The sequence below is a fragment of the Bombyx mori genome, chromosome 9 (genome assembly GCF_030269925.1).
Source record: "Bombyx mori chromosome 9, ASM3026992v2".
Classification (NCBI taxonomy): Eukaryota; Metazoa; Arthropoda; class Insecta; order Lepidoptera; family Bombycidae; genus Bombyx; species Bombyx mori.
The window spans coordinates 2,147,379-2,167,524 of record NC_085115.1 but is presented as its reverse complement, the minus strand read 5'-3'; the positions used below and the strand labels follow the sequence as shown (position 1 = coordinate 2,167,524).

The 20,146-nt window shown below is 37.0% G+C and overlaps 1 long non-coding RNA gene across 1 annotated transcript in view; it reads left to right on the top strand.

Moving 5' to 3' along the window:
- The window catches only part of LOC134199334 (uncharacterized), a 90,825-nt gene extending 70,932 nt beyond the window's left edge, over positions 1-19,893 (top strand). Inside the window, exon 4 of the long non-coding RNA XR_009973785.1 lies at positions 19,309-19,893. This is a non-coding gene — a long non-coding RNA (uncharacterized LOC134199334). The remainder of the gene's footprint in view (positions 1-19,308) is intronic.
- The last annotated feature ends 253 nt before the right edge of the window (positions 19,894-20,146 follow it).

Genomic DNA, 20,146 nt, shown 5'->3' with positions numbered 1-20,146 from the left:
AAAGTCCAGATCTTCGAAAGCAGGAAAAATACGTTCTACACTTTTGGTATAGCGTACATGAAACTATACAAAATATAGAACAAATGTCATGTACAAATCACAACATATTTAGTACCTACACATTGTTGTAAATTCACCGTCGAAGCAATTTATCTGCATAACCTAAAAAAAATCGTATCTGCAAATCTATTCAGAGATCCCTGACATGAGTCTAATTTATTATGCCGCAGCAAGATTTACAAGTACTCATAAATTCTAGACAATGCACACTTCATGTACGCGTGTGTGACTAGAATTAATGTTAGCCAACACACGAACGGCATAAAATAAACAATAAATAAAATGTTAATACGTTTTTTTTTTTTAATAATACAATGGAATTACTCTGAAAATTAACATACCTCGATATATTTATGACAATTCGTCAAACATTCGTTGTATTGTTTTCGCTATGCAAAGTATGTCATGGGTTGAATTAAAAATATATATTTATACTAGCTGACCCGGCAAACGTTGTGTTGCCTTAAATAAGATTTCTAGGGAAATTCTACTGTAGAAAAAAAAACCTCATTTAACCACATAATACCTCATTATAAACAAAAAAAAGATATCCAAAAAATTCAAATTAAAAAATGTTTGGGGTGGACAACCCTTTTCACTTAGGGGTATGAAAAATAGATAGTAGCCGATTCTCAGACCTAGTGAACATACTATTGAAACACAATTAAAACCAAAAAAACATGGCTGAAAAATGTATAGTATTGTATAGCTCTCAAATATACTAAGTCTTAGTGTATAATCTATGATGTATAGTGAGTGAGTAAGACAGGAGACCGGCTTCGTCCTCATCCCTACTACGTGATGTTTGCTGGATGAGTGGTGACACCTGGCGGGGATAGCTGATCGATTGATAGTTGATCAGTAGTCGAACGGCGAGGGCGGGAGATCAAATTCAATTTAAAAAAAATCATAATTAAAGGAACTTGAAATTATAAACTCTGAATAAGAATTTATCGTACTACAATTATAATATTTGATTGCCATCTTGCAACCTTATTGCGGATCTGTGCATAGAATAAAAAAAATATTAATCGGGATGGAAAAATAGGGGTTGATCGTATAAGAGTGAAAATTGAGAGTAATATGATTTTTTTTTATTTTAAGTCATGACAAAACAAAATAAAAAACTTGCCAAAAAAATTAAAGTTTATAATTAACGAATAAAAAATAGGGGTTGATCATAGAGGGATGAAAAATTGAGAGTAACATCAGATTTTTTATTTTAATTCATGACAAAATAAAAATAAAAATGAAAATCTTGCCAAAAAAATTTAAGTTTATATTAACAAATAAAAAAATAGGGGTTGATCGTAGAGGGGTGAAAATTTCAGAGTAATATGAATTTTTTTATTCTACTTCATGACAAAATAAAAACAAAATTCTCGCAAAAAATTTTAAAGTTTTTAATTAGCAAATAAAAAATAAGGGTTGATCGTAGAGGGATTAAAATTTAGGGTTGTATGTATTTTTATATGTTGTATCATAAAAAAATAGAAATTAAAAATTTTGTCTAAAAAATAAAAATAAAAATTTAGGGGTGGACTACCCCTAACATTTAGGGGGATGAAAAATAGATGTTGGCTGATTCTCATAGATACCGGATAAGCACAAAAAATTTCATCAAAATCGGTCAAGCCGTTTCGGAGGAGTATGGCAACGAAAACTGTGACACGAGAATTTTATATATTAGATGAAACCTCATGAGCCGTATGCGCAAACAATAGGCACTACTGCTTAAACTTTTTGTTTTAATCACGCAAATGACGAAAAAATCGATATTCGGGAGGGAGAAATTGAAAAAATAATTAATACAAGGTTAAACCACTATGGCTAAGCTTTTGTATACAAAAACTTTTTAACCGACCGACCAAAGAGGAAATTATCATTCGACTGCACTTCTTCTATAGGTGTTAACCTCAGAACTTTACTTTTTTTTGTTCCCCTATCTAGGTGAACCGATTTTTATAATTCTTACTTCAATTTATTATTATTAATTTATTCTTGAAACCTGATGCCCCTGAAGTAGGTATCATTTATAGGTATTTTATTTAGATTTCAGTAATATTTACTTGAGTTATTCATAATAATAAACTTTTAATTAACTTCTACTACAGTCATAATATTCATTTTATTTTGCTGAAGTCAGTCAGTTCTCTTGCTTATTATTAATGGAATACAATGCTTACGCAAAAGTTTCAGACTAAAATGGAAATTTTAATGTTAGTACAGTATTTCTAAATTTGCATGAATGTGCATCATGTATATATATTAATAGCATAAGAAATATATTTTAGTTAAATGAAATATTATACACACAAATACAAACTAAAAGCAAATCCTTCGGGACGTTCTTATTTTCCTACTTTTCAAGTTGTGTTTTGGCATCGGGTGTTGCTATAATAATTAATAATATAATAGCTGCTTAACCTACGGATCGCTTACTCTACTGTCTCATTATAGAGTGAGAAATAATCGGAAAATATTTGTAGCTATAAAATCTTAGATAATAAAAACAACTTCCTTTCAGATAATGAGAATACAAATTACCTTCCTTAGTTCTGGATACAATGCAAGCTACAGCAATTGGTTTTGTTTTGGTCCACGGTACCTTTAGCAGGAAGTCTAGTGAATGTTGAATTCGATGTAGTGAATGCGATCAGAGAAGATGTTTTTTATTATTATTATATTATATTATTTCGTGTTCTTTTTTATTAGCCACACAACCAAGTCAATCGCCAAGGCTAAGTGCTCCACTGAAAATTTGATTTCTCGCGTTTAAAGAAGGACTTGTCATGTGCATGGGAAACACCAAGGAGGAGAATTTGTTCCGAATGGAATGGCGCGTGGCAAAAAAGGTTACAGAAATCCATTTTTGTTGCCTACCTATCCTGGTAGCCCCGAGGAGTATTTTTTTTATCTTTTATTGGTTAGATGAATGGACGACCTCACGGCCATCTGATGTTAAGTGGTTACCGGAGCCCATAGACATCTACAACGTAAATGCCACCACCTACCTTGAGATACGAGTTCTAAGGTCTCAGTATAGTTACAACGGCTATCCAGCCCTTCAAACTGAAAGGCATTACTTCTTCACGGCAGAAATATGCCGGGTGGTAGTACCATACGGACTCACAACAGGTCCTACCACCAGTAATTACGCAAATTATAATTTTGCGGGTTTGTTTTTTATTACACGATTCTTCACCGTGGAAGTCAATCGTGAACATTTGCTAATTACGTATTTCATTACAAAAATTGATACCTGTCTGCGGGATTCGAATACCGGTGCATCTCTAGATACGAATGCACCGGACGTCTTATCCTTTAGGCCACGACGACTTCAAAATTATAATTTGTCCATGGACTTTGAACTAACCAAAGGGAGAACACATGTAATGCTTCCATTTGATTACTCAACATTACTCAACATCTGTTCGCCAAACAGTGAAGCAATGTCAGTGTTTTAACATCTCTACAGAAATCAGCGTTTCAATACTTATGTGTTGTCATAACGCTGGTACAATATTAAACACATCACGCGTTTTGTGACACACTGTTTAGAAGTTTGTATATCAATCTCCCGGTACCTTACTACAGGCAATCCTAGTTTGGGAAGAGACAATCGTTTGTGATTTGTCTCCGATTGTTTATCTATTTACATTGATCATCATCATTCTCCTACCCTTCTCCCAGTCACCTGGGGTCGGCGCAACATGTTTTCTCCTTCCATACTTCTCTATCATATACCATTTCTTCGCTCACCCCCCTCTTACGCATATCGTCTTTCACGCAATCCATCCATTTCTTCTTAGGTCTACCTCTTCCTCTATATCCTTCCACATTCATAGTTAACACTCTCTTACCAACCTCATTTTCATTTCGTCTCAACTCATGTCCATACCATCCCAAACGCGCACTTCTCAACTTCTCTGTCACAGGTTTCACTATTTACATTGATCATGATGTGTTTAAATTATTTTATACTAGCGACCCGTCCTTGCTTTGCTTCGGAAACTGTAATTTATTATTGATTTCTTCACTGTTTAATGGATGTTATTATACATACAAACCTTCCTCTTTAATCACTCTATCTATTAAAAAAAACCGCATCAAAATCTGTTGCGTAGTTTTAAAGATTTAAACATACCTACATAGGGCTATAGGGACAGAGAAAGCGACTTTATTTTATACTATGTAGTGATAATGTTATTTCGCGTTTGTTTAAACTCGCTATTTATGCTGTCTGACATGATGTTTGAATCAATAACTAACAAAATGACATTATAAGAAAATTTGAATCTAGACTCACTTAATTATTCTATAATAATAATTTATTTTCAAATGTAGGCCTTTCAAATTAAATTATAGAAAGTAAAATATATTTAGCTGCAAATAAATTCAAAGCATATCAATAATGAGTTGACCGTTCTTCGTGACGGTGTGGCGTGTACGTTTTCCTTAGCGCAACGGCCCGTCAAATAAACTAAAACGGGTTACGCATATAAAGGGCTGAATATGTCATTGCTTTTGCCTAATGAAGTATTTGAATGTAGGCCTTATTGGCCGCGAATAAATAAAGAAATAAGTGTGACCGATGCGAGAGTGCGCGCACGCACCTTAATACGCTGATTAAACATTTATTCATAGTCCCATACATTCGGTCAGTCTGACCATGATTTGGAAATAAAGATATGCTTTATAAAAAATATACTTGAAAATAGTTATTGGATTTTTTTGGGAAAGTCAATGTAGCGTATATGAAAAATAAAGGTTTTCTTCTAGTTCAGCCTTTCCCAAAGTGGGCGATAACGCCCACTTGTGGGCGCTGCAGGCCTAAAGGGGGGCGGTAAGAGACACAGAAAAAATAGGGGTGGTGTGTAGAGGCTTGGGAGGTGATTTGTAATTTCATATAGACTCATCACTCTTTCATCACTCTTAGACACCAACAGAGCTCTCGCTATAGCGGTTTTTAAATATGTGAAAAAACGAGGGAGCTAAAAAATAATTTATTCTCAAAGTGGGTAGTAGACAAAATAAATTTGGCAGTAGACAAAATTATTATAGGCCGTGGCATTTTTGGAAAATTTTGTAAGGGCTTCTCTTCAAAGTAACTTATTGTTTATTACTATTATTATGGCAAAAAAATTATTTGGTTCAAAGAAAAAACCAGTGGAACTAAGCCATTATTTCTACCTTAGTGATGTTTCTTCTAAAAATTCAAAAATAAACCTCCTAAATTGTTGACATTCATCGAATACTAAGTCGTGATAAAAACATTTTTTTTTTTATACAATAAAAATCGAATTCGGGAAACAAAATCTCAACTATGAATACGCTCGTATAGCGAGAAGGCTTCACGTTTGATTGAATGTGAAAATTATACGAAGAACGAGCGAGTCCGACGTGCGATGTGAAACCTATCGGACCCCATGAGTTTCCCACAGAAACCATCCGCCATTGTGTATGCAAAACATCCTAATACCCCATCAAACTAATGATTCATTGCGACCCATAATTTGGTGCTTTTTAAACCTAACCTTTAGTTTCAGGACTATCAAAATAGGTATCCCAGGGAGTAGTTTTCTTCTTTTTTTTATGAAAATTCAAACTTCATGTTAAACACTCAAGTCACCACATCGCTCACTCCACAGTCAAGACCTCAAGTTACAATTAGTTTTTGGTGTGGAAACTAAACCTGAATTTCAATAAATGTATTTGATAAAATTAAGCTTTAGTTAGCATCCTAATCAAATGACTACCAATCAGTCTTACCACGGAAGCTGTATTCAAAACCTTTTGATTATTATAAATTTTTTTTCCAACGTTTGAAGCGATAAAATAATTGAAATTATTGATTTGACAGACTCGGTGGTGCATTAGTTAGCGTCTCTGATTGTTACGCTGAGGGTCCTGGGTTCGATTCCCACATTGGGCAAACACTCGTATATGAATAAGCATTGTTTGCTGTTTATCTAGGTGTTTATTATCTATTTATATTTTTGTGTATATATTTGTAATTTAATATAAATTTCATTGCTCCTTTTTTATTTATTTTATTGCTTAGATGGGTGCACGAGCTCACAGCCCACCTGGTGTTAAGTGGTTACTGGATCCCATAGACATCTACAACGTAAATGCGCCACCCACCTTGAAATATAAGTTCTAAGGTCTCAGTATAGTAACAACGGCTGCCCCACCCTTCAAGCCGAAACGCATTACTGCTTCACGGCAGAAATAGGCGGTCGTATCACTAGTTACTCTGCACTACCTTTGGTTGACTGGTAGAGAATGCCTTAGGCATTAAGTCCGCCATTGTAAATATTAAATGAAGTGACTCTTTTTTTTATGATTGAAGTATTACTGGTGGCCCGGAGGCCTTTCCAGTTTCACCAGGACAGTTGGGCGTGCAAAAGCTCAGCTAGAAAGGGGTAGAATTTGCTAGCAGCTGCCCGAGCGCCTCCGAAGGAGACCTAACAGCTCAAGAGCAGCTGCTTCGCGAATGAATCCACTACCGGATCGGAATCGCGACCCGCTGAGAAGATTCGGCGAGAAACTCAGCGAGCTGATTCATGGGTTAGATTGCACGTCGAACTCTTTGTCGAGTTCGACGAGTACGGTTACCGGGGTCCCTAAGCCTGCTCCTAGTGTTAGAGCTGAAGGCGTCTAATGCAAAGGTTATTGGATCTGATGGATCCGTATGGATGTGTATACTATACACATCCATACATATACACTGTATAGGGCTTCGACGGTGACTGGCTCCTGCGTGATCAGGATTCGGGGAGCAGTCAGCGGGGGCAACGATAAGGCGATTATCATGACGCATATCCTTATCGAAGTACCGTTCTGACGCTGACTTCATGTATTTCTGGATTGATTCGAGGCCCAAGTCGTCGTGTCAAAGTTCAGGTCAAAGTTCCTCGCGAACCACGGAGCTCCGACGGCTAACTTGCAAAAGCGGGATGTGAAGTGACTCTTAGCACACCCTCCAGTTTCTGGGCATTTATTCTATTTTGTAACTTAAAAAACATATATAAGCATCTATGTCACCCATAACATAGAGAATCCTAAATTGCGGCCGCACCTAATTTATTCCCAGTCAACAAAATAAACATATATCGGAGCTGTTCACGAACGATTTACCCGCATTCGTTTCGTTTATACATTTTAAACTCGTTATCAAAACAGATTTAGGGGGGCCACAGCTAATACTTGCGCCGTCGTTAAATTGATAATCGTCTCCCGAACGATCCGCAGTAACCCGAGAGCGTACGTTAAAAACAAATAAATGAATTTTTAAAACGCATTTACGAGCGGCGCGGCGCGGCGTCGCTAGGTCTCCGATATAAAGGCCCGCGTTAAATGTCGCATGTTTGTACGTTAAATGTTTAACTGCACTTTTATGAACTACCCGTCTTGATTCTGGGTCGGGTTACAGACGGGTCAGTACGTACGAGGTGATTATTTTGTTTCGTAATATTTGTCGCGGTATCTGTTTTGTGTTTGTATTTACATATTTAGTTGGAAAGATTACTTCTTCTGTAGTACGTAAACGCGGTTTTTAAATAGAGAATGGAGAAGAGTCACTATATCTAATATTTACAATGGCGGACTTAATGCCTAAGGCATTCTCTGCCAGTCAACCAAAGGTAGTGCAGAGTTGCAGAGTAAATAGTGATCGTATCTTGTTAGAGCGGTCGTGGTCGTCATCCAGCATCATTGTTGTGGGCAGATGTTATGCGCCTCATGAGCAATCGCTACTCCTCGCGGTTTGTGGCGAGCCTGGTACACTCATGCAAACAGCCGCCAACTGCCGACTTGATCTGGTCGGTCCATCGCATGGGCACCCTTCCACGCGGTCTGGTGCCTTCTACTTTGCCCTGAACGACAAGACGCTCTGTGAAGTCATTTCCTCGCCGGGAGACATGTCCAAAAAATTATAGTATGCGTCCATGCACGAGCGCCGAAAGACGCTGCTTAATGCCGAGTTCTCGAAGAATGGAGATATTGGTGCGAAGTTCGGTCCATGAAATATCAAGCATTCTTCTCCAGCACCACCTCGCCAGAGCATCAACCTTCTTTCTCTCGACCTGCCGCAAATAAATATAGAAATCGTGATAGGTGCAATGAAATTTATATTAAATTACAAATACAAACGCACATATACATACATGTACACAGATACATATACATAATAATATGATAATTTATACAGTATTCAAAGGAATATATTAATAAATTCACATAACAAATAACTAGAACTTATTAAACAACTTATATGTCGATTCTACTCGCAAATACTCTGAAAAAAAAAAGCAATTGACTAAGTGGTTTAAAACATAATGCGTAAAACAGTTAAGATAAATCTGTGTATGCATATAACATTTTCACAATTTTTTTATGCTTTTACTAATGTCATGGCATTATTAAGCCCTTCCAATGGATACTGAGAGGCAAACATGCGTTCCGGTTGGAATAGTTATCTTGCAATAAAATTGAGAAGTAATTCGAAAACTATCGTATAAGCTGCGTGTTTGTTTATCATGTGGATATATCATCACCCCAAAAGGAGTTGATTTGCCTATGTTAAGCAATTGATAAATGAGTTTAAAAAAACTTAATTTTTTTTTATAGAAAATCCAACTAAAAAATTGATTTTTTTTATAAATTTGAATAAAAATAGTGTAAGAAAAAATGTTTTTTTTTAGAAAAAGCGTGTCTACCTTTTCAGGATATTATCAAAATATCCCTTCAACTCATATCTGTTCATAAAATATTTATAACTATTGATACCATGCACCCCACGCTTTTTTTTGCAATATAATCATTTTTTCTTACACTATTTATAATTCAAATTTATTTTCTATTTTTTAATTGGATTTTCTTTATTTTCCGGATTATTTATTTTTCATTTTATAGTTGAATTGTAACTTTCCGAGAAATAGGTGATCGGCGCGCCTGGTCTTGATCGCTAATCCTGATTATCCTAGTAAGGATAACGGATCAAACTGTTTAAAATATCGAATTTTCATCGGTCCTTAATAATTATGCCAAATTTCGAGTTAATCCGACGTTTTGAAGGGGGTCAAAGTCATATTCAAAGATTCCGTTACATGAAGTTAATAAAAGCGTATTAAAAAGTCCACCCAGTGAGCACCGACACAATCAGAGACACGAAACAATAAAATCTTTTAACGTTAGACGATGTAACATCGCGCGCTCGCTACAACGTACGTAAATACGACGAATCGAACGCGTAAATTAAATTTATTTTATGGCCGTTTAAACTCTAATTTATAACTGTTTACAGCTGTTTTACTATGTCACGTTCCGATTGGAACGTTTCGAGATACCGAAGTCGTCGTGGCCTAAAGGATAAGACGTCCGGTGCATTCGTATCGAGCGATGCATCGGTGTTCGAATCCCGCAGGCGGGTACGAATTTTTCTAATGAAATACGTACTTAACGAATGTTCACGATTGACTTCCACAGTGAAGGAATAGAATCGTGTAATAAAAATCAAACCCGAAAAAATTATAATTTCCGTACATAATTACTGGTGGTAGGACCTCTTGTGCGTCCGCGCGGGTAGATACCACCACCCCGCCTATTTCTGCCGTGAAGCAGTAATGCATTTCGGTTTGAAGGGCGGGGCAGCCGTTGTAACTATACTGAGACCTTAGAACTTATATCTCAAGGTGGGTGGCGCATTTACGTTGTAGGTGTCTATGGGCTCCAGTAATCACTTAACACCGCATGGGCTGTGAGTTCGTCCACCCATCTAAGCAATAAAAATTAAAAAAGCTATCTCAGTGATTAGGGCTAATTTTTTAAAAGACACGAAGGCGATGCCTGCTTTTTTTTTGTAAAAAGCCTTACCCTTTCAAAGCTCTACTCCTGCTCAAAACTCACCTCACGAGTACATTTGAGTGTGCTTAATACGAGTTCCCTTCGTTTGCCGCTAGGGGCGCTGTTCCAACTCCATACAAATCTAAGTTAACTTTTACGCGGTCGAGAACGTTAAAAAATTCGCACTAAGCACACAAGTACCGGTAGATTCTGAATTCTCAAATACATAACTATTAAACTATAATCAATAAATAAACTAGATATGTTTAATGAAAATAAATACTATATAGAAAACATTTTATACTACGTCGATTTTAATTCATTTACGGCTGAGAATAAGGTGAGAATGATTTTCAACTCCATCGTTTTAACGTGAATGTAATATACAAACAAGCGTGCGCAGCCACTTTTAAGTAATCCAACTTTTAAGAGTCCCTTTCGTGTAAACCAGCGGCTCTCAAACTTATTTTGTCTACTGCCCACTTTGAGAATAAATTATTTTTTAGCGCCCCCATTTTCTCTATCTACTTAAAAACCACTATAGCGAGAGCTCAGTCGGTGTCTAAGTCCTCATAAATGAAATTACAAATCGCCTCCCAAGCCCACAACGCCCCCATTTTTTTCTGGGTCTATTACCGCCCCCCATTAAGCCTGCAGCGCCCACAAGGGGGCGTTATCGCCCACATTGGGAAAGGCTGGTTAAAAACGATCACTTCTACTTACCCACATTTCCTGTTAAAAGCGTCGTTCATCTCATGTCCCCGTCCCTCTCTCATAATCTTGATGTCCCTAGACTACATCTGAGACGACCTAGTTTTTTTTGTCTTGTACCTACTACTTGTGTATGCAATATAACAATATAACTGCCCGTCTTTACTCAAATTGTCCCAATGCTTTAATTCTACATAATATAAATGGAATGAACAGATAAACTTTTTGGAATAACAATTTGTTTATTTTTTATTACTATGTTACTTATTAGGTTGATTATTTGGTTATTAGTTACGCCCCTAATGTCAAATATTATTGAATTTGCTTCATTTACTAATTACAAATACCAACGACAATTGATTTGAAACGGTTCATGGAAATCTCTGTAAATTGCGAAGTCTCACTTAACAGGTACCTTCTTAACATGCAAATTTAGGTCAGCTTAATGTTTATAACTATATGAAAGACAGTCTGTTCAGTTGTTAATCAGAAAATTGCAATACATATACATACACATATAACAAAAAGCTTAAAAACTCAATTGGCATGTAATAGCTCAGTTCAGCCGTGGACTTTAGCTTAGAGGGCTGTAATTCTCATCCACGGCTAGGCCCGACTGAGAAGCCAATTACTATACTCTCTAGTCTCTTGGTTGGTTCTCTAACCAAGAAGATAGAGTAATGCCATCCAGGTCTCCTCCAGTAGATTCTTTTGTTCCGCTCGTAATAGGAAAATCGTTACCAATTTTGCCAACTTCCTAATTATTTAAATAGCTATTAGTGCAGTGGTAAATTTCTGGTTCTGGTCTTAATTTCTTAAATTTTAACTCGATCTGCATAAAATTTAAACAAAAGACCAAATGAATAAAACTAAATTTAAAACTATTGCAAAAGTAAATATTCTTGGTTATAAACTTAAATTATCTCCTGGATCACGAAACATTTTTTATACAAACCATGTTTGTCGTCTATTTCGAAACTTGAAGGTTTTAAAATCAAACGACCCATAACCCGAGAGCATTAAGGAGCTGTAAAATTATTCGAAGATTGACTCTTGACTCGATCGTAAAATATTCGACTGAGCGCGATAGCGGACAAAACGCTCGTAAATTGCTCGCGCACTGTGATCGGACATAATTGACGCAGATATAGGACCGACGGGACTTAATTAAAACTGTTGCAAAACGTCTTGTGTTAGCTGTACGTTTTGGACGATGAGAGATAAATTCACAAGAGCGAAAATAATTCCGAAAGACTACAACAATGAATGAATGAACTGAACAATATTAAACTTCATTTTAGTTACACAAATTTAGGATTGGTAAGAACGGAACGTATGTAAAGAGTGCGGAACGGAGTATTAAGATGTGAGTGAGAGAAAACGGTAAGAAAGGGAAAAGAGAATGACAAAGAAAAGCAAGATGGCGGAGACGATTGAATGAGTAAGACGTAAAAAGGTGTCAGTTAATTTCTAATTACTATAATAAAGAAGATTTTGGAAAATAAAAATAAAAATGCAACAGTAAAAGTGGTAAAGTTTTATTTTAAGCGCCACGATCAAATAAATGTAAAATACATGATATTACAAAATATAGTATGTCTTTGCAACCGCTACCGAAACAAATAAAAGGCAATCTGTAGAACCGTTGATGCCAGACGATAGTAATAAGCAATAAAATCTTAAATTATTTCAGGTTTACTGCAGGCACAATACACATTTCAAAAACAAATGACGTGCGAAGTCAACCGAAGGCTTATACATTGCGGGTTCATGAAGTATGAGCGTAAACTTATTAGATTTTATTCTTTTTTTTACAAAATTTCCTAATTTTAATCTAGCACCTAATTTTCGATTCGACTTTAGAAACAACATCTTACTCTGTATCTTAATCTGTAATTGTAAACGTATTTTAATTGTGCTTTCTTTATCAATAATAGAAATTCGACCCTTATCACTGACACCTCAAGAGCCAGATTGAATTTTATGTATCTTTTAAATGGCATCTAAATGTTGTTTTCTTTAAATATCAATAAAGCTCATCAATAAATACCAATAAATCATTCAATCGGCAATGAAACTAAGTGAAAAATAGTTGCCAAACAGAAGAAAAAATTAAAAAAGAAACTTGAATTTTTGTCTTTTTAACTTATTTAAAATATAACGTAAATGTTTGTAGAGGTGTCTTTCGTATTTTTTTTTGTTGAATATTAAAGCGTTCTTTTTTGTAATAAATTATTGCTATCTGCAACTGTTTGGGCATGATTAATTAATCACTCGGTAAATTCCGAATTACCAAGGTTACAATTAATTGGAATTGTGTTCATTTTGTTTGCAAAATTTATTGTTTATTTAGTCGTGTGTATGTTAATTTTCTTGGTGTTTAAAAAAAACTTATTAAACTTTTTTTTTTGCTGCAGTAATTGAACAGCCGAATGAATACTTTCTATGGTTTCTAATTTAAAGTAATGTAACTACATACATGGAACGCGTTCCAGAATTTTACTAAACAAATGACCGTGTCACTATTCCCATACTTAAAAGATTTGACAACAAAATTGGGCCGTAAAAATTCAAAGGACATAGCGTTACGTGAATCACACAGCTATTAGTAAAAATTTGACCTGAATCTGAAACGCTGTAGTGCTGGGAAGTAATCAGCAATCGGGGGGACAGTTAATTGCTTAATTTTATACAAATGAACTTCAATTCCACTAGATTCAGAAAGAAAAAAATGTTTAGACAAATATCTCCCCTAATTTAATGAATCACCGTTTCTCAAACTTTTAAACGCAACGCACTTAAATTCAAAATGTCACACGCATCGCACTCAAATTCAAAATGTCGGTGAATACTGTCACAAGAACATGATTAATTTACATTAGATATCGATAAGGATTGTTACTTATCCGAGTTTTATTTCTGGGTATACTCTACTTACTACCCATGCTTCTGGGTTCTTTGGTTTTGCGAACCCAAGATTGAGGAATGAAATACGCTATAGAAACTTTTAGATAATATCGTAAGCATTGTAGTCTCGGGTGCCAACTTGGAAGTAGTGGGACTTTATGACATCGAATAAATAAAATATCTTGAATTTATGCTGAATACGACAGATTTCGAATTTATCTGAGCTATTTTTAAATTAAGTTGATTTTCATTTTGATTAATGAAACACGCTATCATTAAGCTATCATATTAATGTTAAAAAACTGTACTTTCCCATCAGTCCGCCTCTGTCGGACTAGAGTAATTGGGAAAGCGTTGGATTGTGTAAGAGCCGGCTGCACCGCGATTTCCAAGTTAAACATTGCGATAAAATCGATTGTGATCTAAGGTTCGGCCTTGTGACACCGCCTATCGACACCAGATCTTGCTGCTTAGATGCTCGGGACGTGATGAGGTCGTTTTAATGGCTTTACGAAATGCCAATAGGATTGGTGTGAATTACGTTATTTGTGTGGTTAGAGGATAATGTGAGAATAATAAAATGTCTAGCTCTGTATTCTTTGGATACTTATCGATTATATCAATCATTCGGATACTTGACTTCTGATTTATTTTCTTACTTTCCCTCTTTAAGCTCTGACCTCTACTCAAGATTCATACTCACATGGACACAACTGGTTTCTAGTTCCCAAACTTACATTATTTTGCTTCTGCTTCCATATACTGGTGAATGAGCTTACGGCTCATCTGGTATTAAGTGATCAGTGAAATCCCAGTAGTGTAGTAGTACCGCAAATTATGTTTTTTGTAGTTTGTAATTTTTATCACACGATGTCGATTTCCTAATTGTGAAAGTCCTTCGTGAACATAAGCTAAGTTTGTTTATCAGAATTTTTATTGACATACCTTTCCACGCGTAGCACTATCAAACATGAAACGAAATTAGTTTCACGAAACAGACATGGGACAGACCTATGCATTGTCAACTAGTCCAGAACCTTTCTTTTATTGTCCATGTGGGTTGACGAGCATTTAGTCCACCTTATGGTGAGAGGCAACAGACAGAAAACATCTCTGGAGATGAGTGAATGAATGAATCTGTGAATGAACGCAGTGGTTCTAGGTAGTATGGATGAACTCTTTTTTTTAAGTGAAACTTCTTTAGAATCGTTTCTGATTTCAAACTCGATGAAACGAAATGAAACGAAACGAAAAAATAGGTGTGCCGCGATTGGCTTGCCGAAGTGGCTCCGAGCGGCGCCGACAAATCACGAAGCGCTTCACACGGTCTCGCGTCCCCGACTAGTTAAGTGTGTTTTTGACGTCCGTGCACGCTGTCGTGGCTCTCGGAACGCCCTGAGATACTTTTATTTCTATTTAGTTTGTTATCAACAGATGTCACTGCACGTAAATTCAACAATTCCTCAATCGCAGTGACGAGATGTCACACAGTTGATAGACGTCCTCGTATTTCTCTTGCTTAATCATACTTGGCGTACCTGGCGTCGGGATACCGTGAGCATGCAAGCGGTTCCCCCAGGATGAGGCTGCTCCATTGCACTGCGGAGTGGTTGACTCTTGCGATTATTTTTATTTTTTATGAGTTTCACTTCTACCTTGTGTGACTTGCACACACACACTTTTTTTTTTTAATTTTCCTATCTAAGCTGATAGCCTTGAGAGGCTATTTCAGCGTAACCTTAACTAGTAGGTGAGCTCACGGGGCTCAAACCTGACGACGTTGCCAACACGAAACCTAGCAAGAGCCGTGCTTCGCAGAATCTACCACCGGATCGGAATTAATCGGAAACGCGACCCATTTAGAAGATCCTGCAAGAAACTCAGAGGGCTGTGTCTGTGGGTTAATTTACTCGTCGAGCCCTTCGTCGCAAGCGATGGGTTCTACGAGAACGATGACCGGTGCTTGAGGTACCTAAAAGCACCGTTAATGGATCGGGAGGATCCGAAATGACGTCTGGCGGTTTGGGCGACATCGACTGCTTTCCATTTTGGAGGATCGGGAGGATGAGCTCTACTCCAATAGCGGGCGGTGAGATGGTAAAATTAGATTTCATTCAATTTACATTCATTATTATGCAAATAATGATTTTTTTCTCTGCATAAATTTATTTTACACCATATTATGCTTCAATAAAATCCACTTAAATTTATTTATAAATTTGAATCAAAAATCGCTACGAGCTGCATTCCATTCAAGGACCTCACACGCGCAACCTAATTCTTCTATCACGCCCAAGACCCGTATAAACTTTTAATTAAAAATCAACGGTGTAGGTGACGCAAAAACTGTCGTTTGACATTCACGGCACCGACGCCAGGTCGGTGGTCGCGGCCATTTGTATTCCATCGTCGCTCCTGGGTCGCCGATCAATTATAAATTACACGAAGACGATTCAAAACTGTTTTGTTTATTAATTACGAGATTATAATTGACCACTTCCATTCGACTATTCTTAGATTTAACTAGCCGTACTCGCCCGCTTCGCTGTGCATTTAAAATACACATTATTATTTATTGTCATAATTATTAGGGAGTCCAACACTCATATAAATATTAGCCTATCCATTAAGTACATGTATTTTCTACATGGATACCAAGTTTCAAGTCAATCGGATGCGTGGGTCAGTAGTTATAACGGAACATCCGTAAACTTTTTTAGTGGTGGTAGGACCTCTTGTGGGTCCGCGCGGATAGGTACCATCGCCCTGCCTATTTCTGCTGTGAACTAGTAATGCGTTTCGGTTTGAAGGGCGGGGCAGCCGTTGTAACTATACTTGAGGCCTTAGAACTTATTCTCAAGGTGGGTGGCGCATTTACGTTGTAGATGTCTATGGGCTCCAGTAACCACTTAACACCAGGTGGGCTGTGAGCTCGTCCACCAATATAAGCAAAAAAAAAAAAGATTTATTTATTAGTATAGACGAAACATTATTAAGGATCGTTCTGTGTTTTGTTCTTCTGTAATTTCAGAAGGTCTGTTTCGAAGATTTTACAGTCTTTGTGGTCACCGAAAATGAACTAGTACACATCTTTTGTTTTTATTGCTTAGATGTGCGGACGACATTACGGCCCATCTGCCGTTAAGACTTACGAAGTCCATAGACATCAACCTCGTCAATATCGTCGCCCATCTTGTGAAATTAGTTCTAAGTATCAATTTTTACAGTAGTACAATGACTGCCCTACTCTTCAAACCGAAACACAATATTGCTTCACTGTGGCAATAGGCATGTTGGTGGTACGTGCCCGTGCGGACTCACAAGACATCCTACCACCAGTAAGCTAGTGTCATTAAAAACATCAATTTGAAAAAATCCTTTAATATATAATAGAATGTATAACAAGATTGAAAGTAAAAGATATAATAATAATATAATGAATAACATAAAAGAAGAAGAAAAACGATTAGTTGGACGTGCTAGGAAATAGGCAGGATAGTGAAGATTTACAATATACATCTTACTATCATAAAGTATTGAAAACGCCTTGATATAGTTCTATGGTAGCGATATTAAGAACTATGTCTATTGGATACAAATTAAGAATGTTCTAGACTAAACTGTGCAATAAAAGACTCATAAAAACGACAGCATGACCGTTCTTTTCCAAAGGATGTAGCTATCTGGGCAGTATTCGTCGGTGGCGAATATAATCTCTGTATATCCGCACAACGTAACGAGGACCACCCACAAGCGGAAGGGCTAAATCGTCACGTCAAGGGAACGCATTGTAATGAAGACGTGTGTCTGCTGACAATTAGCTTAGCGTAATATTATGAACGAAAGGTAAACGGCCAATAACACTGTTTATGATTTTTTTGTTTTTGTTTAGATGGGTGGACGAGCTCACAGCCCACCTGGTGTTAAGTGGTTACTGGAGCCCATAGATATCTACAACGTAAATGCGCCAACCACCTTGCGATATAAGTTCTAAGGTCTCCGCATAGTTACAACGGCTGCCCCACCCTTCAAACCGAAACGCATTACTGCTTCACGTTTGGTAGGCAGCGGCTTGGCTCTGCCCCTGGCATTGCTGAAGTCCATGGGCGACGGTAACCACTCACCATCAGGTGGGCCGTATGCTCGTCTGCCTACAAGGGCAATAAAAAAAAAAAAAAAGAAATAGCCGGTGTGGTAGTACCTACCCGTGCGGACTCACAAGAGGTCCTACCACCAGACAACAATAGAATCTGTGAATATTGTTTTTCTTAAGTCAAAATATAGTGTACCTTACACTGAGATCATGAGCCATTTGATCAGATGATTTGATTATATTGAGTAATAAAGAAAGTACAGAAACTAGTTAATACTAAAAAAAATTATTTTTACAGTTCCAATTCATACTTTTAGTTTGTGCATAGCAATATTCGAGTCTGCGCTACGGCACACATAATAATCGCTTCAAATAACAAGCCACTCTTACAAATTATTGGTTCAGCCTCAACTGCGTCACGATCATGATTTATTGCTTTATTACATGAAAATATTTGATATTGGGAAATCATCAAACCGTAGAAGTATTAAAAAAAATGGTAAAGCGATATTTTCTGGAAACATTCATATAGATCAGCCTTTCCCAAAGTGGGCGATAACGTCCCCTTGTGGGCGCTACAGGCCTAAAGAGGGGCGGTAAGAGACCCAGAAAAAAAAACGGGGGCGTTGGGTAGAGGCTTGGCAAGGCAATTTGTAATTTCATCTAGGAGGACTCTTAGACACCGACTGAGCTCTCACTATAGTGATTTTTAAGTAGGTGAAAAAATGGGGGCGTTACAAAATAATTTATCCCAAATGGAGCAGTAGACAAAATAAGTTTGGAAATACCTGATTTGGTCCAATTGCCATATGAGCTCTAACTCGTATAGTGTCTAGCGAGGTTAAAAACACTATGTTGTGATTATAACCAAATATTTCGAGATAAAGAGTTCAAAATTTCAATTGAATGACCTTTAGTATAATAACATCGCTCTGATATGAAAGAGAAAAATATTCATAAAGAAATTTAACGATCCAGGCGTTTGCGGTACTAATGCGGGCTTAAAGAGCTGACTAGGAGCAAATAGTTTTATGGCTGTTATCTAAAGTTGGGTTTTTCAAGACAATTCCGCTTTATTCCCTCGATATGATAAATTCATATATGTACATGGAAATTCGTGACTGCACCGAGATTGAACACGATACAATCGTAGTGGAGAAGCAAAATGAGAGTATATCAACCATCTTTTTTTTTGCTTAGATGGATGGACGAGCTCACAGCCCACCTGGTGTTAAATAGTTACTGGAGCCCATAGACATCCACAACGTAAATGCGCCACCCACCTTGAGATGTTAGTTCTAAGGTCTCAAGTATAAGTTACAACGGCTGCCCCACCCTTCAAACCGAAACGCATTACTGCTTCACGACAGAAATAAGCAGGGTGGTGGTACCTACCCGCGCAGACTCACAAGAGGTCCTACCATAAGTAATTGCTCAAATTATAATTTTGCAGGTTTCATTTTTATTACACGATGTTATTTCTTCACCGTGGAAGTCAATCGTGAACATGAGTACTTCTTACATTACAAGACCACTTCAAAAAACTATATTGATGATCCGTGAATCAGCAACATCCGTCTAGATCATTTCCATTGGCGGTTCCACAAACGCTGAGCCCTCTTTAATGCTACCAAAAAACAACAGCTTTGATAAGTTAATATCGTAAATTATCTCGTTTGGTATTACAGGGTCGCGGACCGCACTTCGGGAGGAGGCCATTTATCACATTGTCGAACGGGCGACGGCACTTTTGATCCGCTCAAACGATGGACATGTAAATTTACAACGATCGCAATTACATCCGGTTTATTTCAATTGGCCTGGTGAATAACCAGGCGTCGAATTTTCGTAAGGATAATGCCGGTTTTCCCCCGATAATACCATAACAGAATATTCCTTTTCCATTTTTTTTTCTTTTCAAGCACCAATAGCTAAAGAAACGTTTACTATAAACTATGTACTTATATGTATTTTTTATCTCTGGAATGCTCTTTAAAGCTCACATATTCTCTCATTATCTACTGTTTTATTTTGTGTCGAAACAATCTATCTGTATTTCTCAATCGGATGTTAGAGTAACCTTAAAAACCCTAATCAAACCCACTATTAACTTGTCAACACTGTTATTAAGCAGGCAAAGGGCAGATTTCATTATCAACCCGACATTTGACACTTGCAATAAATCATAAGAAAAGATAAACAGATTTAGGTCAAGCATAGTTGATAATGCAAAATAGCTAGTGATTATTCATAGGTTCGAATCATTATCAATGTTGTTTTTTGTGCTGTTCGTTGAGAAATATTTGTCATGTAAATCAAAATAATGTCCGATAATTTATCGGTATAATGTATGAAGAATTTTGGTAGGCAGCGGCTTGACTCTACCCCTGACATCGTCTGCCTACAAGGGCAACAAAAAAAATTGAATCTTTTTTATTGCCCTTAAGGGCAGACAAGCATACGGCCCACCTGATTGAGTGGTGAGTGGTTACCGTCGCCTATGGACGTCAACAATGCCAGGGGCAG